Source organism: Carlito syrichta, unplaced genomic scaffold, assembly GCF_000164805.1.
Source record: "Carlito syrichta isolate Samal-C Ts95f unplaced genomic scaffold, Tarsius_syrichta-2.0.1 Scaffold308689, whole genome shotgun sequence".
In the NCBI taxonomy this organism is placed as follows: domain Eukaryota; kingdom Metazoa; phylum Chordata; class Mammalia; order Primates; family Tarsiidae; genus Carlito; species Carlito syrichta.
The window spans coordinates 231,004-252,398 of record NW_007252785.1 but is presented as its reverse complement, the minus strand read 5'-3'; positions in this window follow the sequence as shown (position 1 = coordinate 252,398).

Below are 21,395 nucleotides of genomic sequence, written 5' to 3'. Positions count from 1 at the left end.
AGAGATTTCATTTTAGGGGTAATTTCGTAAAATGCATACATACACACATACATGAACTGATATTTCAGGTTCTTAGTTTTGGTGTTGACTTGCCATGTTTCCCTAGGGTTTTCAAGGGTCTCAGTCCTTGTCTGTTTAGCTTGGTCTCTTTAGTCTCCTGAGTCAGTAATGAAATCAACCTGCACTTCAGTTCATTTGATTTTTTTTGAGATAAGTTCTTGCTTTGTTGCCCAGGGTGGAGTGCAGTTATGTACTCATAGCTCACTGCAGCCTCCAGCTCCCAGGCTTAGGTGATCCCCACCTCAGTCTCACAAGTAGCTTGGGACTATAGGTGTGCCCCCATGCCTGACTATTTTTTTTTTAAGGGATGAGGTCTCTGAATGTTGCCCAGGCTGGTCTTGAACTCCTGGCATCAAGCAATCTTCCTGCCTCAGCCTCCCAAAGTGCCGGGCTGAACCACCACACCCACCCAGCTTACCCACTTTTAAACGTTTTCCTGTCAATCCTCAGATTTTCCAAGTGCAAACTGCTAATGCGATGGTGATGAGTACTTTGCTGCAATGTCTCTGTGTTTTTGCAAAGAAGGAACACACTATACAAATAAGAGACCAGTCTTCAATTTTATGCAAAACCTTCCTAACATTTGAACAGGATTCTAAGTGCAAGTAAGATGATTCAAATGATTTTTTAATGATATAATACAGTGGGTTCAACTTTCTTATGAAATGTCTTCTGTTTTTCCTGTCATGTTCTAAAGTTCCCTATATTGAATTGCATAACACCAGCAGGATAAAACATAGAAGAACGTTACCACCCACAGATTTCTCTTCCTCAAGACAAGATTTCCAAATTCAAGAAAGGCTTGTTCTTCTTGGATAAGGCTTTAGTTTTTTCACAGTTGTTAAAAAGAGGTGACCATGCTTATCAAGATGATGTGGAAAGCTTACACTTTGATAATCCCTTCTGCCTTGAACACGTGGAAATATAATAAAAGAAAGGAACAGAAAACCTTAAGAAATAGACATAACTTGCTCAAGTACAGGAGAAAAATTTTAGGGACCTCAAAATATTTCAAAACTGCCTGAGACTGAACAAAGTGGATGCCATCGTCTTTCTCAAATGGTACCTTCTCAACAAGGCCTTCTCTGAACACCCTAGCTAGAGTGCAAATGTTTCTCTTGCCCTGACATGTACTATGCCTTTTCCATGCTTCATTTTTATCCTTAGCACTTATCTCCTAAATTTTAAATATTTTGCTAAATAATCTGACTAGGCTGTTGGCTTCAGGAAATCAGAGATTTTTTTTCAGGCAAATATTGTGAATGAATAGAGAAGTGTTAACACATGTAACACATTTTGTAAAGCCTTAGCATGTAGTATGTGTTCAGTAAATATTACTGCTACTATTTTTATTTATTTACTTATTTTTTGAGTTGGAGTCTCACTCTGTCACCCAGGCTGGAGGGCAGTGACACGCTCCTGGTCACTACAGCCTTGACCTGCTGGGTTCTGGCGATCCTTCCACCTCAGCCTTCCAAGTAGTTGGAACTACAGGCGTGCGCTACCATGCCTAGCTAATTTTTGATTTATTGTAGAGACAAGGTCTTGCCAAGTTGCCCAGGTAGGTCTTGAACCTGTGTGCTCAGGCAATCCTCTTGCCTCGGTCTCCCAAAGTGCTGAGATTATAGGCTGAGCCACCGAGCCCAGTCATGACTATTATTAACAGAAACATTGTTGTTCATTACCTGCTGCCCACTCTGGCAGAGGTCCACAGCTGCTGGGACCACCTCTCTAGGGCATGAGGTGGTGAAAGTTGTTCCTGATGCAGTGGATATGACTGCCCATCAGCTGTGGGGACCATTGCATCTCAGAGCCGGGAGAAGTCTTGGAACGTGCTCTGGTTTGTTTGCATCACTGCAGCTTTGTGGAACTGGTCCAGGTTCTGGGGCTATACAGATTAGGCCTGAATATAGGCCACTCTATTTTCCAGTTGTGCCACCTTTTAAAAAATCACCTAAACTTTCAGAGCCTCAGTTTCTTCATCTGCAGAATAGGAATAATGCTTACTTTCAGGGTTGTTATGACAATGGACATTCTGTCAGTTAAAACAGAAAAGAAAAATGTATGAACCATCTACTATGGCTGAACCTGTTTTAGGTGGTGGGAACACAATGGCGAGTAACAGAAATAGTCTTCTTGATCTCGTAGAATTTATAACCCAGCTGGGAAGGCAGATATTAACTAGTGACTGGTACAGAGTAAGGTCTCAAAATGGTAGCTATCTCATTGTTTATTTAATAAATGAGGGCATTACAATGCCGAGAGGTTAAGTGGCATATTCCAGATTTCACAGTGAACGTTGGCAGAGTTAAGACCTTATATCACGACTATGGAACTTAAAATCAAGTACTTATCACAGAAGCTGGTAGTGGTGACCCAGAGCCCTGGTGATGAGACTAGACCTTTTAATTCATTTGGGGGCAGCATTTTCTGACCAGACGCCAAGGTAGTCCATGGGTCCCCCCATCATTGTCAAGTATTGCCAGGTCAGACTTATATCAGGTCAGTTGGAATAATTCCAAAGCCACAATTAGTTCATTCTATATGGAATTTGTTACGCTCTTGTGGGTTCTTAAAAAATCTGCACAAAGGTCAGTAACATAAGCCATAGGCTTAGGGTTAAATGAGCATTGATTTGCATTGACCACAGAACTCGTATTGAGGAGAATGTTCATTAGGTAACTCAATGATTCCCATTAAAGGACTCCAATGAGGAATTTGTTTGATGATGCAGTGCCTACAAAAATTTGCTTCCTCCTTTCTTACAATGAGAGCTATGCAAATAACCATATTTACTTTTTTGCCCAACCTGCCAAAAGACCTGAACTCAAGACAGGTGCCCAGTTACAGGGAATGCATTAACTCTTGAGGCTGGCATATGTGTGTCCGACTCACCCTTCCTTGGTTCTGACATGTCATTCTTTTCTAGTATTTTATTGTCTGTATGTTCTTTTATCCAAGCTAATATACCAAGATAATATGTTAAAAAATACTTTCTCTTGGAGGGTAGAGAGTGCTAGCATGATGAAAAAATAGAAACACTGAGGAAGATAAGAAGGAAAATTGTGAATGATGGCATGTTTATTTCTCTGGTCAATTATTTTGCATTAATTTCTTTTACCAGGTAACTATGGGCTTTCTGTTTGCTGCTGATGGAATGAAGCCAAAGACCCATGACCCCTCAGTTGACCCGGGTCTGGTCTCAAAACGAATGCCGTCTAGCCCTTTCCTTTAGTTTCTGTGTACATTTGCTGACATATCAGATAAAGTACAGCAGTTAAAAACCTTTGGTCCCAGATTTCCCGTTTATCTAGATTTGCAAGGTCGGTTTACCCTTGGTCTCCAGTACACTTGCTGTGATTAGGAATTTGTTCTCTGTGACCAGAGATACCTTTACTTCTATTTTCTTTAACTTTGTGCACCAAGTTCACATCAATTTTCTGCAGAACGGCATGTTTTTTGCAGAATTGGTTCTTCCCTTCTATTCTTGTTGCCGATTGAGAAGTGAATACAGATAAAATACTTGAACTCAACACTTAAGTGGGAATATATTTCAACCCAATAGAGTTGCGAAAACATAATAAACAGCCCAGAATTGTCCTGGCCCTTCCGCCTGGGACACAGCTCACAGTCATACTCAGCGAATGATTTCTGGACCCGTCCAATTAGTGATCTTTCTGCAACCCCAAATTCCTTCTAGTTGAAGGGGTCACTGGGTGCCTCATGACATACTCTCCAAAGTCCACAAATGACCTGCCTTTTTTTTTTTTTGTTGTTCTTGCCTTGAGGTCTCACTGTTCTCTCTGTTTCCTGTTTTCTGTTTTTTTCCCCCAGTGGTCCTCTCCTGGCTGTAGTGCTTGAGACTGAAGATACTCTGTCTCTCTTTCAACCCCTCCCCCCCCCAGGCCCCAGTTTGGTTGTAGTAGTTCTTTTTTATAATTTTTATTTTAAACATTTTTTATTTTAGAATTGTGGGGTACAGTTAAGGGTTAGATATACAAATATGCATCGTTCAGACACCTTTGTCGATAAGGGGTGTCCCCCCATCCCCAGACAGCTATGGACTACCGTTAATCCCACTACCCTTGCGCACCAAAGTAGTTCTTATTTAATGATCTGCAGGCTCCCTGGAATCACATCGCACCTTGTTGCCAGGTACCTTAGTCCCTCATTGTCTGCAGGCCATCCAGCATGACCATCCTTTCACCTGACCTGCTCATTAGTTAATTGAGTGGGTGTGGCAGACCGCTGGTTATGGCCACAAGTCTGTTCTTCCGCTCCTCCACTTAATATGGCGGCCTCCTTAGAGAATCCCGGTCCCAATCTACCCCGAAGCCAATTAAGGCCATGTAATGAAGCTCTCACGAATGGAATACGGGAGTTTAAATTTGTGTTCACCTACTTTATTTTTTATTACTTATTTATTTTACTTTATTTTATTAAAGAGCTATGGGGGACAAGTCAGGGTTAGGTACATAAGTAATCTACATGCTGGTGAAGTCCGGGTCTCCAACTGGTCTTCACTTCCTCTGGTTTAGGATCAGGTACCCTTTAGGTTGCCACATTATGGTCACCTACTTTAAAAGGACGTGTTTGCCTTGTACAATATCTTTCCCCCTTGATCCTGGTGCAGCAGTTCTTAAAGTGTGTCCTGCAGAATCCTGAAGATTCCTGAGCCTCTTTCAGGAAGTCTAGGAAAATGAAAACTATTTTCGTAATAACACTACAATGTTATTTGCCTTTTCATGTTTTGCATTTGCTCTTGTGGTGCAAAAGCAGCGGGGGTAAAAGTGCTGGTAACCTAGCCTAAATTAAGGCCATGACACCACGTTGTACCAAGAGCCATGGCATTCCTCAAAGCTTTGCAGTTGCAATAAAACAAAGCAAAACAAAATATCAGTTTCAGATAAGACTGTCCTTGAAGAAGCACTTATAAATTGTCAATTTAATTCAATCACTGAAGAAACTTTAAAAAAGATTCTGTGAAATGAAATAGGGATTAGGGCAACCCCTTCGGGTCCCCTCCCACTGTAGGAGCTTTCCTGTTCTCTTAATAAAATCTGATTAATAAAAAAAAAGGGGAAAAAACAAAAGAAAGAAATACGAATATGCATAAATACTTGACACATGTGGTGAAAACATATTGTTTCCAGGAAAAACACCTGGTACCTGTGTAATTATTTGGGTTGTGAATTGAACTATTCACTTTTTTCGTACAATGCCATTTTTATTTGAAAGAATGATTGAAAAATTATGCTTATTCATACATTTGACTTACATTTCCTAAAAATCAAACCTGTCACTTCAAGGAAAAAAACTGACAATATTTGTCACCTATGGTAATATTTGAGTTTTCAAGCAGAAATTTGAATTTTGGAAAATATGTATCTGCTATCACAAACTTGGCAGCATACCAGTATTTAAAACTGTTTCTGAGGAGATTTATTCATTAATAAATGTTTTTTATATTGTGTAATAAAATATGTCAAAATTTGGAAGTTCTGTATGAGTCAGTGAACCAATAATTTCTAGAAGATCAGTACAGAATGTTAGAAAACATATATGGATAAAAGATCCATTGGAAGTGTAAAATAAGAAATTTTGCTTGTTTGATAAATTTTAATAAATGTATTCAGTTGTATAATCACAACCACTCTACTAGATTCTAATGTAATATGATATGAGAAGTTTATTGTTATGGCTTCAGATTTCACATGACAATTAACCATTAAGAAACTACCACTTGAATTTTGGTGTGGTATCAAAAAATATTCACAATTATCTGTAAAGAAGTACTCTTCCCATTCCTAACTATATTTGTGTGTAGTGGGTTCTCTTCGCATACTTTAACTAAGACAACTGATTGTACCAGATTTAACGCAGATGCTTTCAATAATAATGATGATAATGATAATCGATGTGTCCTTTATGAAGTCAGATATTTAAAAGATTTGCAAAAATATCCAATAATGCCATTTCTATTTACTCTCTTCTTGAAGGATATTGTTATTTTTGATAAAATAAGTTACTTATGTTAGCAGATGATGGGTTTATCATGGATTCAAAAAATGAATTAATAAATTTTTTTATCCTGGAAGTATGTTGAATTTTGTCAAATGCTTTTTTCTACATCTATGAAGATGATTGTATGTTTTCATTCTTCATTCTTTTAATGTGCTATATTATGTTTATTGATTTGCATATTTGGCCTATTTTTGCATCCCAGCGAAAAGTCCCACATGGTCCTTTCAATAAGCTGTGGAATTCAGTTTTCAAGTATTTTGGTGAGAAATTTTACATATGTCCATCAGGGATAATAGCCTGTAATTTTCTTGTCTTCTTCTTCTTTTCCTTTCCTTTCTTTCCCTTACCTTCCTTTTCTTTTCTTTTCTTTTCTTCTCTTTTCTTTCTAGTTGGAGTCTTACTCTGTCACCCAGGCTACTGGAGTGCAGTGGCACAATCACAGCTACTGCAGCATCAACCTGCTGGGCTGAGGCGATTTCTCTGCCTCAGCCTCCCAAATAGCTGGGACTACAGGCTTGCCGATTTTTTTATTTATTGTAGAGACAAAGTCTTGCCATGTTGTCCAAGCTGGCCTCAAACTCTTGAGCTCAGGCAATCCTCTCACCTCGGCCACGCAAAGTGCTGGGACTACATAACTTAGCTACTGCGCCTGACTGTAGTTTTTATTTCCTAGTCGTGTCCTTATCTGACTTCAGTATGTGGGTAATACCTCAAAAAATATTTTTGGGAAAGGAGTGGTGGCTTACACCTGTAACTCCAGCACTTTGGGAGGCAGTGGTGAGAGGATCACTTGAGCCCAGGAGTTTGAGACTAACTTGGGCAAAATAGATAGACCTTGTCTTTACAACAACAAAAATTAGCTGAGTGTAGTGGTGCGTGACTGTAGTCCCAACAGCTTGGGAACCTGATGCAAGAGGATCGCTTGAGCCCAGGAGTTGGAGGCTGAGGTGAGCTGTGTTCATGCCACTACACTCCAACCTGGGTAACAGAATGAGATCTTGACTGAACAAACAAACAAATAAATAAATAAAATTTGGAAGTGTTCTCTCCTCTTTAATTGTTTGGAAGAGCTTGGGAAGAATTGGTATTATTTTAATGTTTGGAAGAATTCACCAGTGAAACCAGTGAATTTTTCCTTGTTGAGAGATTTTTGATTACTCTTTCTACTTCCTTACTCATTGATCTGTTCAGATTTTCTATTTCTTCATGATTCAGGCTCAGTAGGTTGTATGTGTCTAGGAACTTATCCATTTCGTCAAGGTTATCCAATTTGATGGCAGGTAATTATCATAGTACAGTAGTCTCTTATAATCCTTTGCATTGTTTTGGTAAGAGTTGTAATGTTTTCTCTTTCATTTATTATTTTTTGAGTCTGCTTTCCTTTTTTTATAGTTAGCTTAATTAAAGATTTGTCATTTTCCTTTTTCTGTTAAAAAAAAAACCCAGGTTTAGTTTTGTTGATCTTTTCTATTGTTCTATTGTTTTGTTCATCTTTTCTATTGTTCTATTGTTTTAGCCCTGATCTTATTCTTTGCTTCTTGTTGCTAACTTTGTGCTTAGTTTGTTCTTCCTTTTCTATTTTCTTGGGGTATAAAGTTAGGTTGTTGGGGATCATTCTTTTTTCTAATGCAGGCATTTACTGTTATAAATTTCCCTCTTAGACCTGATTTTGCTGCATCCCATAAATTTTGATATGCTGTGCTTGTATTTTTGTTTGTATCAAGATTTTAAAACAATTTCTCTTTTGACTTATTCAACCAGTTGGTTGTTCAGCAGTGTGTTGTTTAATTTCCACATATTTCTACATTTTCCAACTTTCCTCCTGTTATTGATTTCTAGTTTCATGTCAAGCAGTGCCACTCTTTTCATTATTTTTTAGAAGATATATCTATTTGTTATAAAATAAATTATGACTAAAATCAGCAAGATGGTGGAATAGTTCTTTCCAGCACTCATCTCCTCACAGAAACATCAGTTTGAACAACTATTCATACATGTACATACCTTCACGAGAGTAAAGAAACCAAGTGAGAGATTATGCCACCTAGGTGTAGCACAGAAATAAGAAAGGATACATTGAAAAGGGTATGTAAGACAATTCCTCATTGTCAGCATGCCCCAACTACAGGCAACACAATGTGGAGAGAGACACCCTTCGTGTGGGGAAAGGAGAGTAGAGTGAGCACTGTACTTTTCCCTCAGAATCCAGAAGGGTCTATGCCAGTAAATCCTGTTCCAGGGCAGCCCCAGTGGCCTCAGGCTTCAGACTCACCCCAGTGCCAGGTCAGACCTCAAAAATTCAGGCTCCAGAACTCTCTGCATGGATCCAAGGGCCAGGTCTATTTAATGCCAGACCAGCCCCTGAAGTCATAGGCTGAAAGCATCAGGTCAGCCTTCAGGGATCCAGGGTTCAGACTGGCACCTATGGATATAGACTACAGGCCTGCCATAGGATGTAGACTACAGGCCTGCCCTATAGACTACAGACCCAGTCAGTATGTTCACTCAAGTAGACCCCAGTGCTGGTCTGGTCCTATGGACCCGAGGTCCAGACCTGCCTTAGCAGACCCAAGCTCCAAGCCTTCCCCAGTAGACCCAGGCTTTGGGCCCAATCCTGTGAACCTGAGCACCATGCCCACCTACCTGCTGACCTAGGCACCAAACTAGTCTACCTGAGGACTCTAGCAGCAAGCCTGCTCACACACCATTTCAGATGGCTTGCCCAGAATCTCTGGATAGGATGAATGGTGTAGAGTTTTCCCTGTTGAAGCCAGTCTATAAAGACTTGGATATGTATCTACTTCTTCAAATGTGCAAACATCAATGGATGATCACAAGGATTGGGGGGACAATTAGGGAGACATGACACCACCAAAGGAGCAAAATAAAACACCATTTACTGACCTTAGAGGAATGGAGACTTATGAACTGCATGACAAAGAATTCATAAAATAAGTTACTTACATTAACAAACATGGGTTTATTATAGTTTAAAAATTAATAAATATTTTATTAATTTTCCATTCTAATTTCTCTTTTCCTTCTAATTTTTAATACAGTAAATATAAGCAGATATTTCCCACATGAACAAAATCTATTCATGGTCCTCAATAATTTTTAAGAGTGTAAAATGGTCCTGAGACCAAAACATCTAAGAACCTTTGATTTCTGAATGACAGAACAACACAATGAAATCTACCCATATCATTGAGTGAGCGTTTAATAACAGTCAGCTTCTTTCAGACTAGTATATGAAAGAGGAATACATTTGTATTTTGTTTGAGCCACTAGTACATTTGGAAACTCTTTGCTACAGCATCTCGACCCTAACTCTAAATAATATACTGGTTTAGAGAGTGATCTAATGGACACACTTAGAATTGTTCCTCTTCTTCAACCCCCAACCAGTATCTCCAAATCAAACTTGTCTACCTTGACTCTTTCACAAATATAGCCTGAATAGCTGAGCAAAAGGTTTATTCCCCACTTTTAGACAAAATCAGTCATGGTGCAGTTGTTAGTCTGATCACATCAAGTCAATTGGCTTTCCTATGAAGAACTTCACGATTCTGAAATTGCAGATATTTTAACAAGTAAATGACTTATGCCCATATTCTGGAATCTTTGTTACACAAGGTTTTAATCTGCATTCTGTTTTTGTTCTCTTAATGTCAACATGTTTGGTCTAGTTGTTATGGTAGTAATATTTTTCAGAGACAACGAGGCCTGTGATTTAACAAGTATAAGGGTATCATTTGGGACAACAGAAGAATACTTAAATTTGAAATTGTTCTGGAAAAATTCTTCAGTGTTTGGTCATAATGCTTATAACAAAAGTTCCCAGAACACAGGAATCATATTTCACTAATTTGTTTTAATGAAACTTTGCACAGTAGATATAATTACCTTAGTTAGATGTTCTTTCATCATAGCATAGCTGTTCTACTGTGTAAACTCAGGTGCTTATAAACCTTCACAAATCCTAATTACTCAAGAGAAGAGAGGAAACTTCTTACTCTTTTGCCAATTTCCCTTTTTTCTAAACCATGCAAAATTTTAAAAAATGCTATTACTCCATCGTTTAAAATATCACGAATGACCACCCATTTTCTTCAAGGTCAAATCTAACAGCTAAGATGGACATTTAAAACTCTTTATAATTTGGCCTTATTCTACTTAGCTAGTGGCACTCTTAGGAGGCAACACAGTCCCCTGTATACGACAGACTTCACAAAGGAGGAAAAGAGAAAGAAGCATAGATTTATTGATCAGATACTCTAACAAGTTGCTTAAAAACATTTCTTATTCTCTTGTCCCCAACTCTACTCATTGGCAGCATCACGACCCTGATTAAATGCAACTCACTGCTGACTCTGAGTCTTCATTTAATAGCAGAACATCGATGGATAAAAGCAATCACCTCTACATTTTCCCTTTAAAAGTATAACTACAGATCTCAAACGGGCACTCAACATAGACTGTCAATTCTCCCAACTTCTCTCATACGTTCATCCTCCTATGGACTAAGGCGACATCTTTTGTCTTTCACCTACTTCAGCTGATGACCTTGCCTTATAATTTACTTTTAAAAGGATAGATAATATTGACATATATCTGCTCACCCATATTCTATCTCTCCTCCTTCTATGATGAGAGAATTTTCCTTAGTTTCTAGCTAAGGACAACCCTTCCCATCTCCTGCCCCATTACTTGTGCTTGTTATCATTCATATGAAACAGGTGTAAGAATTTTTATATTCTCTAGAAGACAATTTATCACACATCTCCATTCATTGTGTCACAGATATACACTCCTCTCTGTCTTTTGAAATTTCTGTCTCTGGTCTCTTGTACTTGACTTTTCTCTGTTTGGAACAATGTTCATCTAAGTTTCAGTTTAGCTGTCACCTGTCATCACCTCACAGAAGTCTTCCTTGATTATATTAACTAAGGTAGACTTCTTCATTAATTTTCTAGGGTTGCCATAACAAAGTACCACAGCTTCGGTATCTAAACAGAAATTTATTTTCTTCCGATTTCAGAGATCAGAAGTTCAAGATCAAGATGATTGTTAGGTTTAGTTTTACTGAGCCCCCTTTTCTTGGCTTGTAGATGGCCATCTTCTCCCTATATCTTCACAACCACTTCTTTCTGTGTGTCTCTTTCCAAATTCCCTCTTCTTATAAGGACACCAGTCATACTGAACTAGGACCTACCCTAGTAACTTAATTGCCTTTTGAAACATTCAGTCTCCAAATACAGTCACATTATCAGGTATCACAGGTTAGGACTTCAACATATAAATTTTGTGGGAACACAGTTCAGCCCATAGCAGTAACTATGCCATTGTGCCATTTTTTCCATCCATTTTTATCACTCTCAGAATTTAAATTATTTCTCTATTTGTTTATGCATATCTCTCACCCACCAGAATGTAAGCTTGATGAATGGAAAACTTTTATCTACCAGCTTCCTCATGTCTAAAGCAGTGTCTAGCACGTAGCACAACAAGAAGCTCCAGGAATGTTTATGGAATTATGGAAAAGGCAGAAAAGAAAGGGGAAGGATAACAAATGTTTTGTTTGAACCTGGTGAGGTTCTGTTCTCACTTCTGCATGATTATTTTTTAGTTCTTTAACATTTAATGCTCCTAATTTCCTCTTCAAATCCTTCCAAGTTTATAACAAGTTATTCCTCTTTCTGGAAATCTTTCCAACTTTCATAGCCCAAACTGATTTTTTTTTTCAATCCTCCACAGCAGATATTGCCTCAATTAATTATTGTGGCATGCCACATCATTGAATATTTCTGTTGTTTTTTTACTGCTTCGTGTCTTCATATGTGGTCTTTGTCTCTCCAGAGAGATACGATGTCCCCAAGGGTATCAACTCCCATCCATTTATTTTGCTTCTGGTATATGATAGAGTCCTATGTTAATAATGAGGTCAAATTAAATAGGGTTGGATGCAATTTCTAGTCTTCATTTAGCAGCAAATTAGGGACCTCCATGCAAGAAACCATAAGTGAGTAGGCAGCTCCACGTGGTGTGTTTTCTGAGGCACTAAGAAAAATCTTCTGTCCGACTACAAATTTCTGGCCCATTCTTTACTCCACATTTGCTCATAGATGTCTAAAATTCCTTTAATGGGAACTTCCTGAGATACTGTTAGATTGAAAAATAGAGTAAGTGTTTTAATATGCAAATATCTCTCAGGGGAGGCAAACCAGTGACTTACCTTCACTTTCCTGACTGATAACTTATCTCTTCTAGAAAATAGACTTATGGAGTATGGAAGAGAATTAGAGGTCTGAGGTGGGAAAAATATGTTGAAAAAAAAAGTTGAGGATCTTATTTACACTTTAGACTGTCAGCCCTTACCTGGACTTGTAGGCTGATGAATAAGAAGATGTTTTCTTGAGTTAGAATCAGGTGTGGGGAAAAGAGAACACTTCTACACTGTTGGTAGGAATGCAAACTGATACAACCTCTGTGGAAAACAGTGTGGTGATTCCTAAAATATCTGAAAATTGACTTTCCATACGATCCAGTAATCCCCCTTCTGGGAATATACCTGAAAGAACTCAAGTTATTCTATCAAAAAGATACCTGCACTCACATGTTTATTGCAGCACTATTCACAATAGCAAAAACATGGGACCAACCGTGCTGCCCGTTGAAAGTGGACTAGATAAAAAAATGTAGTACATATACATGATGGGATATTATGCAGCCATAAAAAGGACAAAGTTATGGTTTTGCAGCAACTTGGCTGGATTTAGTGTCTATAATAGTCAGTGATCTATCACAGAAACAAAGAACAGAGTTCCACATGCTCTCACTCATAAGTGAATCCTGAACATTTATCATAATACTAGAAGGAAGGAATTGGCAGTACTGGGAAACTGCAGAGAGCCAGGGCACACAATATTAATAAGGATACCTGATCTCAAAACAGGTAAAGTGGGGAACAAAGGGAGACCCAAACTTTATCTGTACGACAACCACTTATCTACCTAATACTGAATTGTACTCCATATCTTTTTTTTTTTTTTTTAAAGAATCAGGTGTGGCTCAGTCTCTGCTTTAGGGTGCCATGGTTTAATCACTCTTTTAATGTGTCATGTGACCCTAGGAATATTACTTAACTTTGTGTCTGAGTACCCCCATCTATAAAATGGGGCTACTTCCAGGTTTATTGTGAGAATTAAATTAATTCTTAATACATATCAACTGCTATTGTAGGACACTTTTCTTAGTTTAAACCACCTTCACTGTAAGTAAAAATAAACCTGTTCCCTTAGGAGCATTGTAGGGGGTGGGAGATTGGATTAACTGATTTATACTTAAGGGATTGCCATTCCTTCCCTATATGCTTTCTTCTTAAGGACAGTGGTCCTCAAAGTTTTAGAGAGAGAGTGCTAATTTTTATTTCTCCACGAAGTTTGAAGTTACCATGATATAAATGAAAGGAGAAGTGTAAATACTAAAAAAAATCTCTGAGCAAGTTTGAGTAGGCATAGGGTGACCGTGCCAATGTTGTCTCAGAGAATGATATTGCCCCTGAGAGATACTGATATAAACTAATTGTTTCATCACTGGGAGTTTCATCAAGATATGGAAAGGTAGCTAACCCTAAAAGTACGTCTAAGATTATTCTCATTTTTGAGTAAACTAAATCCCAGTGAATTGACTTGTATGAAAGTCCCACAGATGAACTTCAATCCAAGAGCTCTTCTGATGACTTTATTCTGTCTTTCCCACACACTTCAGAAATGAGTTGAGTTGCTAAAGTGCCAAAACTCAAAGAATGTTGTAGAAATCATGTGGAGCCTCTCAGAGATAGATTTGACTTCTCATGTAGGGTAGGGATGACCTTGTGAATAGTTTAGAAACACAATGTTTATATTACATCAATATTTTCATAGGTCCCACCTACTTGGAGACCCATTTTATGCTCCAGAGACACTCACCACTTCCTGCCAGCTACCTAAACAGCCTTGAAGTAATGGGCATAGTGACTCATGGTCATGTAACATTCTTTTCAGACATATATCAGCATATTTGTTATTACATTACTGCCCAAACACCCACAGAATCCCAGGAGGTAAAATAGGATTAATGTTGAAGAATTTCGTTCCACCCATTTCACTTTTATTAAAATCAAACTTTTGAAATGATCATGGTTGAGCGTTCATTTTGCTTCTAATAGGGGATATGGTGGAGGCGTGATCAGGCTGGTCTCAGTCTTTGGAGTCAAACCATATTCTGGAGCTATTTTGTCTAGAAACCACACCTAAGTCATAGCAAGGAAATCATCCGAGATGAATCACATGACCCAGCTTGCAGATGTGGAGTTGGCTTTACATAGCACAGCACAGAATGGGAAACCATTATAAGGCATCCTATAAAATGTCCATTGGCTACTTAAGGTGGCAAAATGGCTTACTTAATAGCTGAAGCTGGTAATTGAGGCCCGATTAAATGGTCAGCTTCATCTGTCTCAGCCATAAATCTCATGCCATAAATTATGACCAGTGACGAGATTCTACTGCCTGATTTTTTTTAACTGTTTTGTCAATAGCATAAAGTCCTGTGATATTGATAGTGTGTATTAGATTAAGGGAGCAGATATTTAATGTCACCCATAGGATCAAAAGGTACTAGCACACAGTGAGAGTCCATTATATGTGCATTGATTATTTTTATTAAACTTGTTAAAGTGCTAAGAAATGTTTTAGTAGATCTCAAAATATTTATTTTGCTGCTTTCTAGAGCAATAGGAATATTTGCATATTTATTTATGCAGTTAATAAATATTTAGAATACTTAATTAAGCACTAACTCTAATCTTTCTAGTTGAGTGAACTTTAACATCTACTTAACTATACTGCTTCAGTCTCCTCTTGTGTCAAAGTAAGAAAATAACAGTACTTACCTCTAAGAATTGTTGTCATGATTGAATGAATGAATACATATGAAATGCTTAGAACAGTTTCAAACATGAAAAATACTAAACTTTATTATTTTGAGGATAGGAGACACAATGATTATATTGCTGCCTACAAAATTATCCTAAAACTCGGTGGCTTAAAAAAAATAATTTCTTTATAATCTCACAGCTTCTGTGGGCCAGAAATCTGATCGTGGCTTAGACGGGGCCACTACACAGGCTGTAATCAAGATGTACACTGCACTCAACTGAGGAAAACTCTGCTTCTAAACTCACACACATGGTTATTGGCAGGATTTACTTTGTTGATGACTGTTGGGAAGCGATTTTCCTGTTTCTTGCCATTGAGGTCCTTTCATCATGGTAGCTTACTTTGTCAAATCATGCAACTCGAGAAGCCAATAAATAGATTTGGCTAGGTAGACACAAGTCACAGTCTTTTACAACCTAATTATGGAAATGATATTCCATCACTTGCGCCATATTTATTTATTAGAAGTGAGTCACTAGGTTTAGCCCATGATCAAGGGGAGGGTATTACACAGAAGTGTGGAGACCAGGAGTCATGTAAGAAACTACCTACCATGATGAGCATGAAGATTATATGTCTATTAGGAGAGACAGACATTAAAAATAATTCTAGAATAAAATACTAATTATAAATTTTGATAAGTCCTATGAACTAGAAATACAATGTTTGATGACATATTATAATATTGGTATGTAATTGATTTGAGTTGGGGGCATTTCAAATGATGGTATCTCTGAGGAAATAATTGTTAAGATTTGAAGGATGAGTAGAATTTGCAGGGGTGGAGCAGGGAGACAGATGAGCCCCCTTGGATGAGTGAACAGATGACAGGTAGGTGAGCACCTGTGTGTGTTGCTTGGATTTTTCACAGTATGGTGGCTATTTTCTGAGATGGAGTACTCCAAAAAAGAGCACTCCAAGAAAAGCAGAAGGTTCCAGCTCAAGGTACATAGCATCTCCTCCACTGCATTATATTGACCAAAGCAGTCACAGACCTATACCAGAGTCAAGCAGAAGGGTAATAAACTCTACTTTTTGAAGGGAGGAGCAGCCTGATTGTACAAAAACCAGTGGAATTGTTTGAGGCCATCTTTGGAAAATAATCACAATCAGTAATCTTAGCAAGAGTAATTTAGGTTAGCGTTTAAGACTGAAGAAGAAATAAGAAAGCATGTGTAGGTACCACTTTATGAAGCTTGGGTAGAGCTGGGACTTAGACAAGTAACTGGAAGAAGATGGTGGTAGAAACAGGACTTTTCATGAAAGTAATATTTGCATGTTGCGGGGAATGATTTTATAGAGAAGAAAAGCTTGAAAATCTTGATAGAGACGGGCTAGAGGATGAAACAGATTTCTGAGAGACAAGAGAAGGAATTCAGAACACATACGGGGGGGATGGGCTTTGACAGGAGAACCCTTTACGTAGTAACAAAAAGAGAAGAGGAATGATATGGGCAGAAGTGGATCATTGTTGAAGGCTGACTTTTCCATTAGTGTTGGAGCCTTTTCCATGTAGTGGAGACTCAATAATTATTTGAGTGAATAACTGTCTGGATCATAGAAGCACATGCAGATTGCAGAAAAGAAGCATATGGGCAGAGTGGGGGAAGTTCTGTTGCCTACAGCAGAGTAAGGAAGAAAGGAAGATGGGAATCATCACAGATGCAGCTGAACCCAATACAGGGAATATGTTTAGTTTAATTTGTATGTTGCTACCTCAACGGGATGTTTTCTTGCAGGATTTATTCCCATTTTGTCTCCTAAACAGAAAACAGCTCAAGAAAAGACTTATTCAGTTGCATGATCTCTGTTCTCTTCTACTGAACTTTCTTCCAAAGTGAAGCTGAGCTGGAAGAGATGGAAAATTCCTTTCCAAAACAGACAGGCCATGTGCTGGAGGACCTATTTGTTCTTCAGCTTTGTGCCTTTTTCACTTGTGGAAAACCCACTGGGTTCCAGATCAATACTGTATCCTCAGCTTTGATTAGAGGCTTATATAAGAAACAGATATCTGTTTGTTCTTATAAGTTTTTCTCTTTTAAAATAAGGCCCTATTTAATTTGTTGTAAAATTAAAATAACGCGATCTCTATTTTCAGCTTCTTTTTTTGCATTTGACATCAGGGTCTCAGAACTAAATTTAGTGCTGTACCACAGTTTCTGTGGATGGTCACAGCAGAGGTTAAGAGTATAAATTCTGTTGTCTTTTTCGAAGCCACAGTTTTTTAATCTGTAAAAGAAGATCATTTCGGAACCTACCTTATAAAGTTATTTTAAGGACTAAATGAATTCATACCTGTGAAGCGCTTGAAATACTACTTGGCATTTGATTGTTAGCTGTTTTGTTCCTAATTGTGTCCTTCAGTTCGTGGATGATCTGCAAATGTAGAACATCCTAGTTCTCTGTGTTTGCATTTCCATAGTAAGTCAAGATTTGTCTGACATAATCATCTGTTCTTTCCATTTCTTCCTTTCAAAACATTTTTTCCAGGATATATATTTTTATTAGATCTTTCTAGTCTCTTCTTCAGGAGATGAAGTAGATGGGGTCTCAGGAATTTTCCAGTTGTTCATTCATAGTCATTTTACGACTCTTCTCTGTGGAGGGAGGGATGAAGGAGAACAATGTGTATGTAAAGCAACATGCAGTCAATATGAATAGCTCTAACAGCATGGATGGACTCTTTAGTTACTTTTGAACTGGAACGTGGATATTAATTTGACTTGTGATATCCTTTCCTTCCAATAAACTATCTCCACTACCTGGTGTGAATGGATGGGCTAAGCACACAAAGGGTTTACTGGCTCATATAATCTGGTAAAAAGAAGGATGAGAAAGCATAAAAATTCATGGCATGTAGGGGCATAGAATCTTCTATATACATGTACAAAAAGGATTATTATCTGTCATTTGTATAAAGAAAAAAATTGAGGATACACATTTTAAGTACCCAGTGATTTTACTGTCACATAAACATTGTGTTGTAAGATCACCATCTCTTTGTTCAAAGTTGATAACCATTTTTCTCGAATGTGTAGAAAGAAATGATATGATGATTATAATATAGTAGATAAACTTGAATGTCCTTCCAACTCTCAGTAGTCATGCTTTTAGGACTTTTGTCTACAGGACATTGAGTCTGGACTTTCTCCACTCATAGTGTGATTCTCATCTGAAAATTAGGTGAATCATTTTGATTTCACAGTGGGACGAGGGTCAGGGTGTCCCAGACACAGACAAACAGACCTTTCCCTGGTATTCTAAATTAATCCCTCTGAGGTCAACTGTAACTATTGCTTCAAGACTTGGCTCCAGTGGTACATTCTTTCAGATCACAATATAATTTTTTTATTTGTGGTTCTATTGCAATATGTGTTGTCTAATCCTGGTTAAGGGTTGGGTAGGTTAGTTGTACTTTTGCATGAAATCAGAGAGATTTCTTTCATTTTACATCTAGCTTGTCATGAAAGAGACACCAGAGATATTTTTTTTTTCTTCTATCCGAAACATCAGAAATTCACTGACTGTTACCCAGCTTTGAATCAGGCTGGGGTCTCCTCATCTGATGCTTCATGTATACCTTTTGATTATGTGGGTATATGCTAAAAAGAAAAGGCATAACTACGGGTGAAGGAAGACAGCTATCTAGGATCTAAGGCATGGGCGTTGGAGGCAGCTCTCTTCATACCTTGGATCTACAGCAATAAAATTAACTTCCTTCTGAGAAGGCCAAGATGCTGTAAATTTATCAATACTCCTCTCCCATACTGCTTGTGTAACTGAAATAGCAAATACAGAGACGTCTCAATGTCATTGCATAGAAAGAAGACACCTGACCCAGGTGTGCCCAACATTCTGGTAGACATTACATAAATACTAGATAATAGTAGATAGTAGGTGCCAACAATTGCTTTTGATGTATGGCATTGATAACCCAAATGTGCCTGATGTTTTCTCTCTTAGTTCTTGCAGTGTCAAACTAGCTAGGAAAGACAGGCAAAACTGCATGTATTTTATATTTCTTTTCTCTAATATTGCTTTTCTAGGTTATCTTTTTTTTCTTTAATGTAAATTATCTTTTATTATTCTCTAATTGCTTAAACTGTAGACAGGAAGCATTTCAATGGTAGCCACTAGGCTTCCTTAACTCCCTTTGAATGTCTTAGTGTCTGTTCCAGGATTAGATCAAAAGTAAAAGCAATCTCGTGAAACTTATTCCTTGATTGACTAAGAAACAGGATTTGGTCCCAAGTGATGCCTTCAAAATTGAACTTTTAGGTTCTGTTTCTTCATAGTATTCTAGGTGGTCTAACAATTGAGTAGTGTGGAATATGCCAGCATGCTTACTTCCCAGTGAAGAGTTAGTGTGTCAAAATGAGGGGAAGGGGAAAAGAGGCAGAGAAGAGGCCCAGGAAAGGCGTGGGGACTTGCCTCCTGGGGACTAGCATGTTGTCTGCCTATTGTGAGGTGGCCACTCTGTGGAGGTTGGTTGATGAATGAATGACTGTATAAAAGCTTATTTAATCTGGACAGTCAAGTTGGGTTAGTTCCAAATCTTCCCTTTCTTTTCTTGGGAAAGCTGAATTAAATCCAGCTGTTCTTCAGACCGCCAAGCCACTTTTGAGCAAGTTCCTTTCGATTTCTTCCATTTCTATTTATTTTCCCCTTGGGTACCGAAGAAAAATAAATGCTTCACCAACTACTTATTCTGCATAAGGGTTGGCCTTTTGTACTTAACATTTTCTTAATTGTTCACATTCTGCATATTTACTTATTTTTCCTAATGCTGTTCCATTCTCAGTAACATCTTATTACATGATTGTAAGGATTAGAGTGTAGCAGGAGTTCCTAGCTAAGCTCTCTTGTTTTGTTCTTGTTCTACAGTTTAATGGGCTACAGGTCTTTCTTTAACCAGGAAATAATGGAACCTCACATTTTATGCAATTATTTTTTTGAACTCTCTTATAGGGTTATGCTGGAGTTTTATTTATGATGAGTAAATCCTTCAGTTTCTGACCTAACATAAATCACTCTTCTTAAATACTTTCCAATTCTCTCCCACCTGTACTTTGACGAAAAAGATAGAAATCCTCTAATGAGATGGTTCTCAAAAGTGGTTCTAAATCACTACCAACATCACCAGGAGATGCAAATGGTTGGGTTCCACCCAAGACCTCCTGGAAATTCTCAGGGTGTCTCTGACACATATTTTTCCTAATACCAATTTTCTTATTTGAGTTGACCACACCATTGACTGTATAAACATGACTTAGGAAGTTTCAGATGACTTGAGATATTGTATCCTCTACACTTAAAAAAAAAGTTTCGCTATAAAAAAGATACCTGCACATGTATGTTTATTGCAGCATTGCTCATAGTAGCAAGAACATGAAACAGGTCAGGCTCGGGGGCTCAGTCTGTAATCCCAGCACTTTGGGAGGCTGAGGTGAGTGGATTGCTAGAGCCTGCGGGTTCAAGACCCACCCGAGCAACTTGAGGAGACCTCGTCTCTACAATAAATCAAAAAATTAGCCAGGTGTGGTAGCGCATGCCAATAGTTCCGGCTACTTGGAAGGCTGAGGCAGAGGGATCGCTGGAGCCCAGCAGGTCGAGGCTGCGGTGGCTGGAGTGTGCCACAGCACTCCAGTCTGGGCGACAGAGTGGGACTCCAATTAAAAACAAAATCCCCAAACAAAAAAAGAACATGGAACCAACCATGCTGCCCATTAAAAGTGTACTGGATTTTTAAAAATGTGGTACAGACAAGTGGGACCTCATTAAACTGACAAACTTCTGCAAAGCCAAAGAAACCATCAAGAGAGCAGGGAGACAGCCTACAGTCTGGGAAAAAGTATTTGCCAACTCCAGGTCTGACAAAGGCTTAACATCTTGGATCTACAAGGAACTCAAACATGCTGAAAAGAAAAAAACAAGCAACCTCATTATAAAATGGGCAAAAGATATGAACAGACACTTCATAAAGGAAGACATCCGAGCAGCCAACAGACACATGAAGAAATGTTCAACCTCACTAATCATCAGGGAGATGTAAATCAAAACCACACTGACATACCACCTAACTCCAGTCAGAATGGCAATTATCAATAACTCAAAAAATAACATTTGCTGGAGAGGGTGTGGTGAAAAGGGAATACTTTTACACTGTTGGTGGGAGTGTTAAAATAGTGCAACCTCTGTGGAAAGTAGTGTGGCAACTTCTAAAATCTCTAAATATCAATCTCCCATATGATCCCGCAATCCCCCTACTGGGAATATACCCTGAAGAACTCAAATCACTCTATAAAAAAGATACCTGCACACGAATGTTTA